The following is an 11,040-nucleotide window of genomic DNA, read 5'->3' on the forward strand; positions in this document are numbered from 1 at the left end:
GTCTGAGAATCCCAAGAGTTCTCCCAAGTACAGGGGAACTTGCCTCAAGAAGGCAGCCATACACAGAGGTGTAAATCCTTGCATCCATATCTTAATGACTGCCTCTGTTGTCATCTGGAGACTCTACATATGAAGGTAGGCAGTATTCTGTCCACATAGGTACTTCAGGGCCATGGGCCAGGCCTGTGAGATAAAAGACTGAGCAGAGCCTCTCCTCCTTGGAGTCCTGGATCAAGTTACAGCTGAATGAAGTTAACAGTGGGCAGATGGGCAGAATAGAAGACAGAGAGAAAGAGTGAGGGAGAGAGAGGGGAGGGAGGAGAAAGAGAGAAAGTGGGAACTATCTATCTTACACAAACAGCAACCCAGTGGGCAACCTGTGATGGCTGGAAGAAATTAGGAGATTTTTTTTTCAGATGAGAGCTGAGAATACTTTGCCTGTCTGTACTCTACCCTACCCTGAGGTCACAGTGCACCAGTGTGCCTTCTAAGCTTTCAAGATGAAACAAAGGATAAAATGGGATTCTCCCTTCAAATTGAACAATGTGAATGGGTAGGAAGAGTTGAAGTGTAACTTATCCCTTGGTGTGTACTCTAGAAATGCAAAAGGTATCATGTTTGGTGGCTCCCCTTATTCTCCTCTCCTTCCATATCAAGGGTGATCTTTTCATCATAGGTCACATGCTTAGGAACAGCTTGCCTTTCACTGAAACTTTTGAATCAGTATGAAAGTAATCTTTGGAATTTTAACTCTGGCTCTTAATTACAGAAATCAGCCCTGGGATACTTGATCCTTGAGAGATAAATGACCTAGTGTTGAACCTTTGTGGTTTATTTTGTTGGTGGAGATAAATGTTTGAATTTTTTGAGGATGATCAATCTTTAGTGATAGTGGGGCAGTGATGAAAAAGGTAACCCATGATAACACAATCTACACATCTACACAATAATTTCTCCATATATACTAGAGAGGCATCCTTACCACAGGAAACTCTAGTCTGGTAATCAGTGATAAACTTTGGTTTCCTCATTTAAGGTTTTAGAAGAGTTTGCGTATGGAGAAAACACCGCCCCCAAATCGTACCAGGATGAGTAGCTATTAAGATAGGGAGACGCAATTCTACAACATGGTAGCCACTGTCATGCTTTATTTTTCCTTCTGCAATACATCTCTTTTGTTTTTAGCCTCACATGGTATATAAACTATAGTTAAAAATCTACTATCTGGTCATGACAGAGCTTTGTGCTTTGATGTCATAAGAAGACCCATGTCCCTATAGGAGGTCAAACTGAAAATAGTTGTTGCAGACTGATGATAACAGTTATAAGCTAGAATAACATTTTATGTCAGGGCTGAAGGTAACCACAAGAGTGCCAGAACCAACTTATGGAGCAGTCAATGAGGACTTTATTAGATATACCTGGAGAGGAGGGGATACTATGGAATGGAACAGAAATTTAATTATGTCTAGAATGTTAAAAGCAAGGTTACTAAAAAGTAAAAGCATTTGTGTACTGGAGAGATGATTAACAGGTTATGAACTTATACTGTTCTTCTAGTGGACTGGAGATCAATTACTAGTACCTATGTCAGGTGGCTCAAAATTGACCGTCTCAAGTTCCAGAGGGAACCAACACCTACACACACATTTGGGTTTTATTACCATGAGGGAACCCAACTTGTTTCTGTAATAGGTTATTTTATTTGTTTGCTACTGGAATAGAGATAAGAGAGATAGAGATGCATGTGTGTGTATGTGTGTGTGTGTCACACTTTTTTCTGTCTAATGGGGCTAATTACTAGAAAAAAGTTCTTCCCTATAAAGAAATCAAGTTTTGATTTCCATAGTTGCTTCTTCACTACCTCATTAAAAATCTGTACTAGGTTTTTTTTTTTTGAGAATTTTGTACAATGTGTTTTGATTCTATTCATCCCAGCCCACACAAATTCTCCTAGATCCACTCCCATTCCCTACCCACAGAACTTTGTGTACTCATTTTGGTTTTTGTTTTTTTTTTTTAACCCATCAATCAAGACCAATTTATGTTTTTCCTCCGAGTTTTAGATGTGTGGCCTTTCACTGGTCAACTGGGCTACTTACTTAAAGAAAACTTAACACTTCCAGTAGCTATCAATTGTTAATAGCTCTGTAGGTAGGGGTTCATGTTCATTACCCTCTCCATTCTGGGATAAGGTCTGGCTTTAGTTTACCTAGGGCTTTTGTATGATGTCATAGCCACTGTAAGTTCATATGTGGAGGTGTTTTGTTGTATCCTAAGGCTATTGTTTGTTTGTATTTACCCACTGCCACTTCTGGCTCTTACAGTCTTTGCACCCTTTCTTCTGAAATGTTTCCTGAGCCTTGGGATGGGAGAATATGATATAAATATTCTATTCTGCAGTTTCTTATTTTCTGTTCTTTGGCCAATTCTAAATCTTTTTTTATTAATCAACATTTATTGCAAATAGAAGATTCTCTAATAAGAGCTGCATTAATGTATGGATATAATAATAAGTCACTAGCAGCTGATTTAATACTATGTCCACTTATCAGAATTACACAAGTAGATTCTTTCCCTAGAGCCTATGACTTTTCAAGCCTCAGGTTCTTGGCCTGAGAGTGGTTCCAGGTATGAATTTAGTCTTGTGGAGTGGTTGTTAAATCCAATAAAACTTTGGTTGGTTACTTCTATAATTTTTATGCTACTGTTGCACCAGCAGACATGTTTTGCTAGGTAAGATATTGTTGTACCTTATAGGATTTACAGCTGTGTAAGACTAACTATTTCTTTTCTCCTTGGTAGCAGGAACAATACCTTGAAGGACTCTGAAATATAACCAGAAGAAATGAATCTTCGAAATTAGTACCATCTTGATATGTCCATGTCATTCAAGAACATGGAGTCCTCAGCTATTGGATACTACTGTCAAGGTATGGAGTCCATCCAAGAACATTGGAAAGATTCCATGTTTAGGAGTCTATGAGACCTCATTGGGCAATGCCCAAAAGAGATAATCTATTCCTAGCACTGAAGTTCTACTTCTTAGCCTGTGGTATCTAATAGGGATGTTGTCATCTCATTATAAGGTAACTTCGTTGTTTATTTCTCTCTTCTCTCTCTCTCCCTCCCCTTCTTCTTTCCACTAATAGGTGGTAGGCTTCTATATAGCTTTTTTCCCTCCTCTTTTCCACACTTTTTACTTCTGTTAAATATTGCTTTGCCCAGAAAGTCTCATACATGGTAGAGGCATTGGTTTAGAATCCATACAGACATGAAAACTTATATATGCCGAACTACTTCAGACAGATCCTTGATCTTTCTCTGCTCTGAGGTTTGCAATGATCCTTCACTCCTTCTTTCCTTCCATCATTTTTTCTTTTTCTTTACTTATATCTTAGTTAAGGTTTCTATTAGTGTGAAAAAACACCATGACCATAGCAACTCTTTTTTTTTTTTCAGTTATCTTTTTTTGGATATTTTATTTACATTTCAGATGTTATACCCTTTCCCCATCCCCCCCCGACCAAATAATACCCTATACCATCCCCCCTCCTCCTGCTTCTATGAGGAAGTACCCCCACCCACCCACTCCCACCTCCCCACCCTCGAATTCCCCCACACTGGGGCATAGCAACTCTTATAAAGAAAACATTTAGTTGGGTCTGGCTTACAAGTTCAGAGGTTAGTCCGTTGTCATCATGACAGTATGCATCGTAGCATGCAGGCAGACATAGTGCTAGAAAGGTAGCTGTGAATTTTACATCTTTATTGGCAAGCAACAGGAAGAGCAAGTGATCCACTGGGCCTAGCTTGAGGTTCTCAAACCTCAAAGCCCTCTCCCAGTGACATACTTTCTTCAACAAGGCCACTCTTACCTATGGGGACCATTTTCATTTTAACAATCACATTTCCTTTTGTAATGGTTGTTTATGAAATGGGGATGTTTAAGTACAATTATTCTTGTGAATGCTCATAGTTTTATATAGTAAAGACCTACCTAGTATCTTTTGAAGTGATCCAGTTTGTCTTTGACATTTTGTTACGATTTTACTCTTAAATAGCATTGCAGAGTCCTGTACCAAATCTGGAACTGGACATCTTTCCAAGAAATAGTGATTTGCAATGGAAAACTGACTTATATGCCAAAGTCAAGTAACCTAAGGATTTATTTGCTAAAAAGTCATTGTTCCTAGGCCACTTAGTTAATAGCTATAAGATGTATATTTTTATGAAAATATTTTGAATATTTTATGAAATATTTTAAATATCATCAAGTCAAATAATATCTGCTTTGTACTTTTGTTTTCTAATTATTCTTCTTAGAAAATCTTTCTATAACACCATTAACATAATTATTTCTTGGTTTTATATTACAAAATTAAATATTTCATATCAACAGGGTAGGTATTATTACAAAATTAAATGATGGAATAAATGTTAATAAAAATAACAATCAATTACTGATGGAAAATACCAAACTCATAGTTGTGATTAAGATTAAATGACTGTCTAGATGAATGTCCTGTACTGAAGCCTGGGACATAGTCAATACTCAGTGATAAGTATCACCAATATGACTTTCTGTATTGCTGTTGAGCTTGACCATCAGGCTGTATTGTATTTATCATATTTTCCACTCTACAGCTACTCTATCCATACCTCTCCAGATACTATTGAGAAGGAAGTTATTATGTATAAATCTCATTTAAGAAGTGAGGAATTATTCTCTATCTCTAAAAAACGAACAGTATTACTGATGTACACGAATTGTATTGAATTTTTCTACATGGAAGAGATTTTTGTTCTCTTACTTTTTAATCAATTATTTATTCATATCAGTATGGAGTCATAGATATTTTTTGCTTAGAACTACAATCCAAAATGCTTCCTGTATGTTATTGCTTCAACAGTTTTACCTATGGATACTTGGAGGAGGTCTTTCTATTAACATATAAGTCCCTGTGTTATGATGTCATAATTATGACTAGCTTTTATTACTAGTACTTTCTTACTGAGTATGATAAGTATTACAGGCTTCTTCTATAACTGTCTTATCCCACACTTAGGCTTAATCATTTGTACAAGGCTCTGTATCTTTTTATGGGAAGATAATATTAGAAACCTACAATCCTTCAGCTAACTCTTCCGTAGGGGTCCTCAACCTCATTCTAATGCTTAGCTGTGAGTATCTGCATCTGACTCAGTCAGCTATCCTCAATGTCAACTACCCTGGACCCCTGGGGGCTCCCAATACTAAGCCACCAACCAAAGAGCATACAGGGGCTGATCCAAGGCCTCAGCACAAATATAACAGAGGACTGTCTTATCTGGCCTCAGTGAGAGCATATGCGCCTAATCCTGTAAAGACATGATGTCCTAGGGAGGGGGAATACTCAGGGGGCACCCTTTCAGAGGCAAAAGTGAGGGAGTAGGGGGAAAAGCGTGAGAGAGGGGACCTGGAGGGGAGCAACATTTGGAATGTAAATAAATAAAATAATTAATAATAATAAAAAAAACTTACGTCTGGGTTCTAAGTGAGTTTAGTGCTACTTGACTCCCTCAGTTACTACAAAAAGGAAAGTTGTGTTTGTAAATTGAACCATGTGTTCAATAGATTGAACCATCTATCTATAAATATTTTCATACATAAACACGCATATCTACATTAAGCTAGGCATAAAAGGGTATTGATTTGGTCGATATTCAATTAAATATGGACATCTATTTTTGTTCCTAATTTAGAGACAGGATTCTAGAGAAATAAATATACCAGTACAAACTAGAAGAAGAATGGTTGTTGTTGCATCATTTATAGAAGAGAATTATTAGAAATTGATAAGATACTTATGAAAGCAGAAATTTCTGACCAAACTATTTTACTATGATGCATTTAATCACTATAGTAACACTGTCATGAAGAATATAATCACTAAATGTAATAATGTAACCAGAAGATTGAGTATAATTTATCAGTAAATGATAAAAGTAAATTATTGAGTAATATAATATTTTCAAATAACCATACAATGAGTCTAGAAAGACTGTATAAAAATTAATAACAAATTCCTAGGAAAAGCTGTAGGATTTCAAAGGAATTGGAATATTTTGTATTCATATAGTTGTTTTTTTTAACATATTCACTTTACATTTTGCTTACTGCCCCCTTCTGGTCACCCCCTCCCACAATGCTCCCATCTATCCCCTCTCCCTTTTACTTCTGAGTGTATGGGCCTCCCTGTGTATACCCATGACACCCTACCACTTCAAGTCTTTGCTAATCTAGGTGCTTCCTCTCCCACTGAGGCCAGACAAGACAACCCAGCTAGAAGAACATATTCCATTTACAGGCAACACCTTTGGGGATAGCCCCACTCCAGTTGTTCAGGACCCAGATGAAGACCAAGCTGCACATCTGCTACATATGTGCAGAGAGGCCTAGGTCCAGCTGTGTATGTTCTTTGTTTGGTGGTTCAGTCTCTGAGAGCCCCAAGAGTCCAGATTAGTTGGCTTTGTTGCTCTTCCTGTGGAATTCCTATCCCCTCTGGGGCCCACAGTCCTTCATCCTATTCTTCCATAAGCGTCTCCAACCTCCATCCAATGTTTGGCTATGTATGTTTGTATCTGTCTTGAGTCAGCTGCTGGGTGGAGCCTCTCAGAGGGCAGCCAGGATAGACTCGTGTCTGCTAGCATAACAGAATATCATTAACAGTGTTCAAGAACTTGTCTCATGTACCAATGTGTTCAAGGATATTTCCAATTTTTCTTTCTATGAGATTTAGTATATCCAGTTTTATGTTGAGGTCCTTGACCCACTTGGACTTGAGTATTGTACAGGTTGATAAGTATGGATCTATTTTCATTCTTCTACATGTAGACATCCAGTTAGTCAAGAACCACTTGTTGAAGATGCTTTCATTTTTTCATTGTATGGTTTTAGCTTCACTATCATAAATCAAGGTCCATAGGTAGGTGTGTTTATTTTTGGTTCTTCAATTTGATTCCATTGATCAAGATGTCTGATTCTGTACCAATACCATGCAATTTTTATCAATATTTCTCTGTAATACAGCTTGAAGTCAGTGATGGTGATTCCTCCTCAAGTTCTTTTATTGGTCAGGATTGCTTTGGCTATCCTGGATTTTTGTTTTTCCATATAAAGTTGAGAATTGCTCTTTCAAGGTCTATAAAAAAATGTGTTGTGATTTTGAAGAGGACTGCATTGAATTTGTAGATTGCTTTCAGTAAGATGGCCATTTTCACTGTTAATCCTACCTATCCATGAGAATGGGAGATCTTTTTATCTTCTGATATCTTCTTCAATTTCTTTCTCCAGGGACTTGAATTTCTTTTCATACAGATCTTTCAATTGCTTGGTTAGAGTTCCACCAAGATATTTTATATTATTCATTGCTATTGTAAAGGGTGTTTACCTAATTTCTTTCTTGGTATGTTTATCATTTGAATAAAGGAGGCCTACTGATTTCTTTGAGTTAATTTTGTATTCAGCCACTTTGCTGAAGGTGTTTATCAGCTATAAGAATTCTCTGGTAGAATTTTTGGGATTGCTTATGTATACTATCATAATGTCCACAAATAGAGATACTTTGACTACTTCCTTTCCAATTTGTATCCCATTGATCTCCTTTAGTTGTCTTCTTGCTCTGGCTAAATCTTCAAGTACTATATTGAATAGATAGGAAGAATTGGCAGCCTTGTCTTGTCCTTGATTTTATTATAATTGTTTTAAGTTTCTCTCCATTTAGCTTGATGTTGGCTATTGGCTTGCTGTATATTGCTTTGATGATGTTTAGGTACGTTACTTGTATCCCTGATTTCTATAATACTTTTAACACAAAACAGTATTGGATTTTGTCAAAGGCTTTTCAGCATCTAGTGTGATTTTTTTGTTTGCTTATATTTTTTATTACATTGATGGATTTTCATATATTGAACTATCCCTGCATCCCTGGGATGAAGCCTACTTGACCATGATGAATGATGTTTTTGATATGTTCCTGGATTCAGTTTGCAATATTATTGAGTATTTTTGCTCAGTATTCATAAAAGAAGTCAGTCTGAAGTTGTCTTTCTTTGTTGAGTCTTTGTGTGGTTTAGTTATCAGGCTGACTATGGCCTCATAGAATGAATTTGGCAGCATTAATTCTGTTTCTATTTTGTGGAATAGTTTGAGGAGAAATGGTATTTGCTCTGGTAGAATTCTGCACTAGACCATCTGGCCTTGGGATTTTTTGGTCAGGTAAATTTTAATCACTGCTTCTATTTCTTTAGGAGTTATAGGGCTAGTTAAATAGTTTGCCTGATCTTGATTTAATTTTGGTAATTGGTATCTGTCTGGAAAATCCTCCATTCCTTTAATATTTTCTAATTTTGTGGAGTACAGGCTTTTGAAGTAAGACCTAATAATTCTTTGAATTTTCTCAGTGTCTATTGTTATGTCTCCCTTTTTCTTTCTGATTTTGTATATTTGGATTCTGTCTATTAGCTTGGCTAAGGGTTTGTCTATGTTGTTGATCTTCTCAAAGAAACAGCTCTTTGGTTCATTGATATTTTTTTTTGTATTTTTTTCTTTGTTTCTAACTGATTTGAATTCAGCCGTGATCTTAATTATTCCCTGAGTTCTACTTTGAGTGCTTACTTCTTTTGTTTTCTAAAGCTTTCTGGTGTACTTTTTAAATTGCTTGTGTGAGACCTTTCTAATTTCTTTATGGAAGCACTTAATGCTATGAACATTCCTCTTAGCACTGCTTTCATTGTGTCCCATAAATTTGTTTTGCTTTCATTTTCATTGAATTCTAGAAGATCTTTAATTTCTTTCTTTATTTCTTCCCAGGGATCATTGAGTAGAGAGTTTTTTAGTTTCCATGGGTGTGTAGGCTTTCCAGTATTTCCCTTTTTGTTGAAGTCCAGCTTTAATTCATGGTGTTCTGATAAGATACAATGCGTTATTTCAGTTTTCTTGTATCTGTTAAGGATTGCTTTGTGACCAACTATATATTAAGTTTTCGAAAAAGATTCATGAGATGCTAGGAAGAAAGTATATTCTTTTGTGTTTGGGTGAAATATTCTGTAGATATCTATTAGATTTATTTCATTCATGTCTGTTAATATTGTTATTTCTCTGTGTAGTTTTTGTAGGGATGACCTGTCAATTGGTGAGAATGGGGTGTTGAGGTCTCCCACTATTAATATATGGGGTTCAATGCTTGATTTAGGCTTTAGCAATGTTTTGTGTACAAATGTGCGTGCCTTTGTGTTTGGGGAATAGATGTTCAGAATTATGATATCATCTTGGTAAATTTTTCCTTTGAGTGTGAAGTGTCCTTCCCTGTCTCTTTTGATTAATTTTTGGTTGGAAGTCTATTTTTTATATATTTGAAAGGCTACTCTGACTTGCTTTCAGGTCTATTTTCTTGGAAAAAAATTTGCACTCCTTTACTCTGAGGTAGTGTCTATCTTAGTTGCTGAGGTATGTTTCTTATGCAGCAGAATGATGGATCCTGCTTTCCAGTTCATTTGCTTAGCCTGTGTCTTTTTATTGGGGAATTGAATCCATTGATGTTGAGAGATATTAATGGCCAGTGATTGTTATTTCCTGTTGTTTTGATGTTGGTAGTGGGGGGAGGGGTGCGTGGGTGCGTGTGCATGCACACTTGCTTTCCTTGTTTTTGCTAGTGTGGAATTGCTTATTTCATGTATTTTCTTAAATGTAGTTATCCTTCTTGGGGTGGAGTTTTCCTTTTAGTATTTTCTATAGGGCTAGATTTGTGGATATATGTTTTTTGAATTCGGATTTGTTTTGAAATCTTGAATTCTCCATCTATGGTGATTGAGAATTTTGCTTTGGATAGTAGTCTAGGTAGGTTTTTTTAGAAGCTGCAAGAAATCTTTCCAGCCCCTTCTAGCTTTTAGGGTTGCTCTGAAAAGTCAGGTGTAATTCTAATAGGTCTGCCTTGGTAAATTACCTGGCCTTTTTCCCTTGCTGCTTTTAATATTCTTTCTTTGTTCTGTAGAGTTATGTTTTGATTATTATGTGCTGGGAGGATTTTCTTTCCTGGTCCAATCTAACTGGTGTTCTAAAAGCTTCTTGTATGTTTTTAGGCATCTTTTTCTTCGGGTTGGGGAAATTTTCTGATTTTGTTGAGAATATTTTCAGGGCCTCAGAGCAGGGACTTTTCACCTTTTTCTATTCCTGTTATTCTTAAGTTAGTTCTTTTCATGGTATCTGATTTCCTGGATTTTTTTATGTCAGGAAATAATTAGATTTAGCATTTTCTTTGACTGGTGTATTAATTTCATCTATTGTATCTTTTACACCTGAAGTTCTCTCTTCTGTTTCTTGTATTATTTTGGTGATGTTATCTTTGTTATCTTCACTAGGTTTTCTATCTCCAGGATTCCCTAGTTTGTGTTTTCCTTATTGGTTCTATTTCTGCTTCCAGTTAACACACAGTTTTATTTATTTCATTCACCTGTTTAATTGTATATTTCTGTATATCTTTGTTTCCTCTTTAAAGATCCATACTGGGAGGCTGCGGCAGCGGCGGCTGCGCAGCAGTGGAACGTAGTGGCTTCCACAAGAGATGAAATGTGGTCTGAAAGACAGTATGACTATGAACAACTTCCAAGAGAACAAATGCTTCCCCGAAGCCATCCCAGTGATGGCCACCATAGAGTAGTTAATGTGCCAAAGAGACCACCTCTACTAGACAAAAGACCACCTATGCCGGACAAGAGACCACCTGTGCTGGACAGGAAACCACCTGTACTAGACAAGAAACCACCTGTGCTGGACAGGAGACCACCTTTGCTGGACAAGAGACCACCTGTACCGGACAGGAGACAACCTATACCAGACAGGAGACCACCTGTGCTGGACAAGAGACCACCTATACCGGACAAGAGACCACCTATACCGGACAAGAGACCACCTATACCGGACAAGAGACCACCTATACCAGACAACAGACTACCTATGCCGGACAAGAGACCACGTATACCGGACAAGAGAACACCTAT

General features: G+C 37.0%; 1 pseudogene; it reads left to right on the top strand.

Moving 5' to 3' along the window:
- Nucleotides 1–2,899: 2,899 nt before the first annotated feature.
- The window catches only part of LOC114616716, a 9,160-nt pseudogene continuing 1,019 nt past the window's right edge, over nt 2,900–11,040 (top strand).

The sequence above is a fragment of the Grammomys surdaster genome, unplaced genomic scaffold, assembly GCF_004785775.1.
Source record: "Grammomys surdaster isolate TR1022 unplaced genomic scaffold, NIH_TR_1.0 131, whole genome shotgun sequence".
Classification (NCBI taxonomy): Eukaryota; Metazoa; Chordata; class Mammalia; order Rodentia; family Muridae; genus Grammomys; species Grammomys surdaster.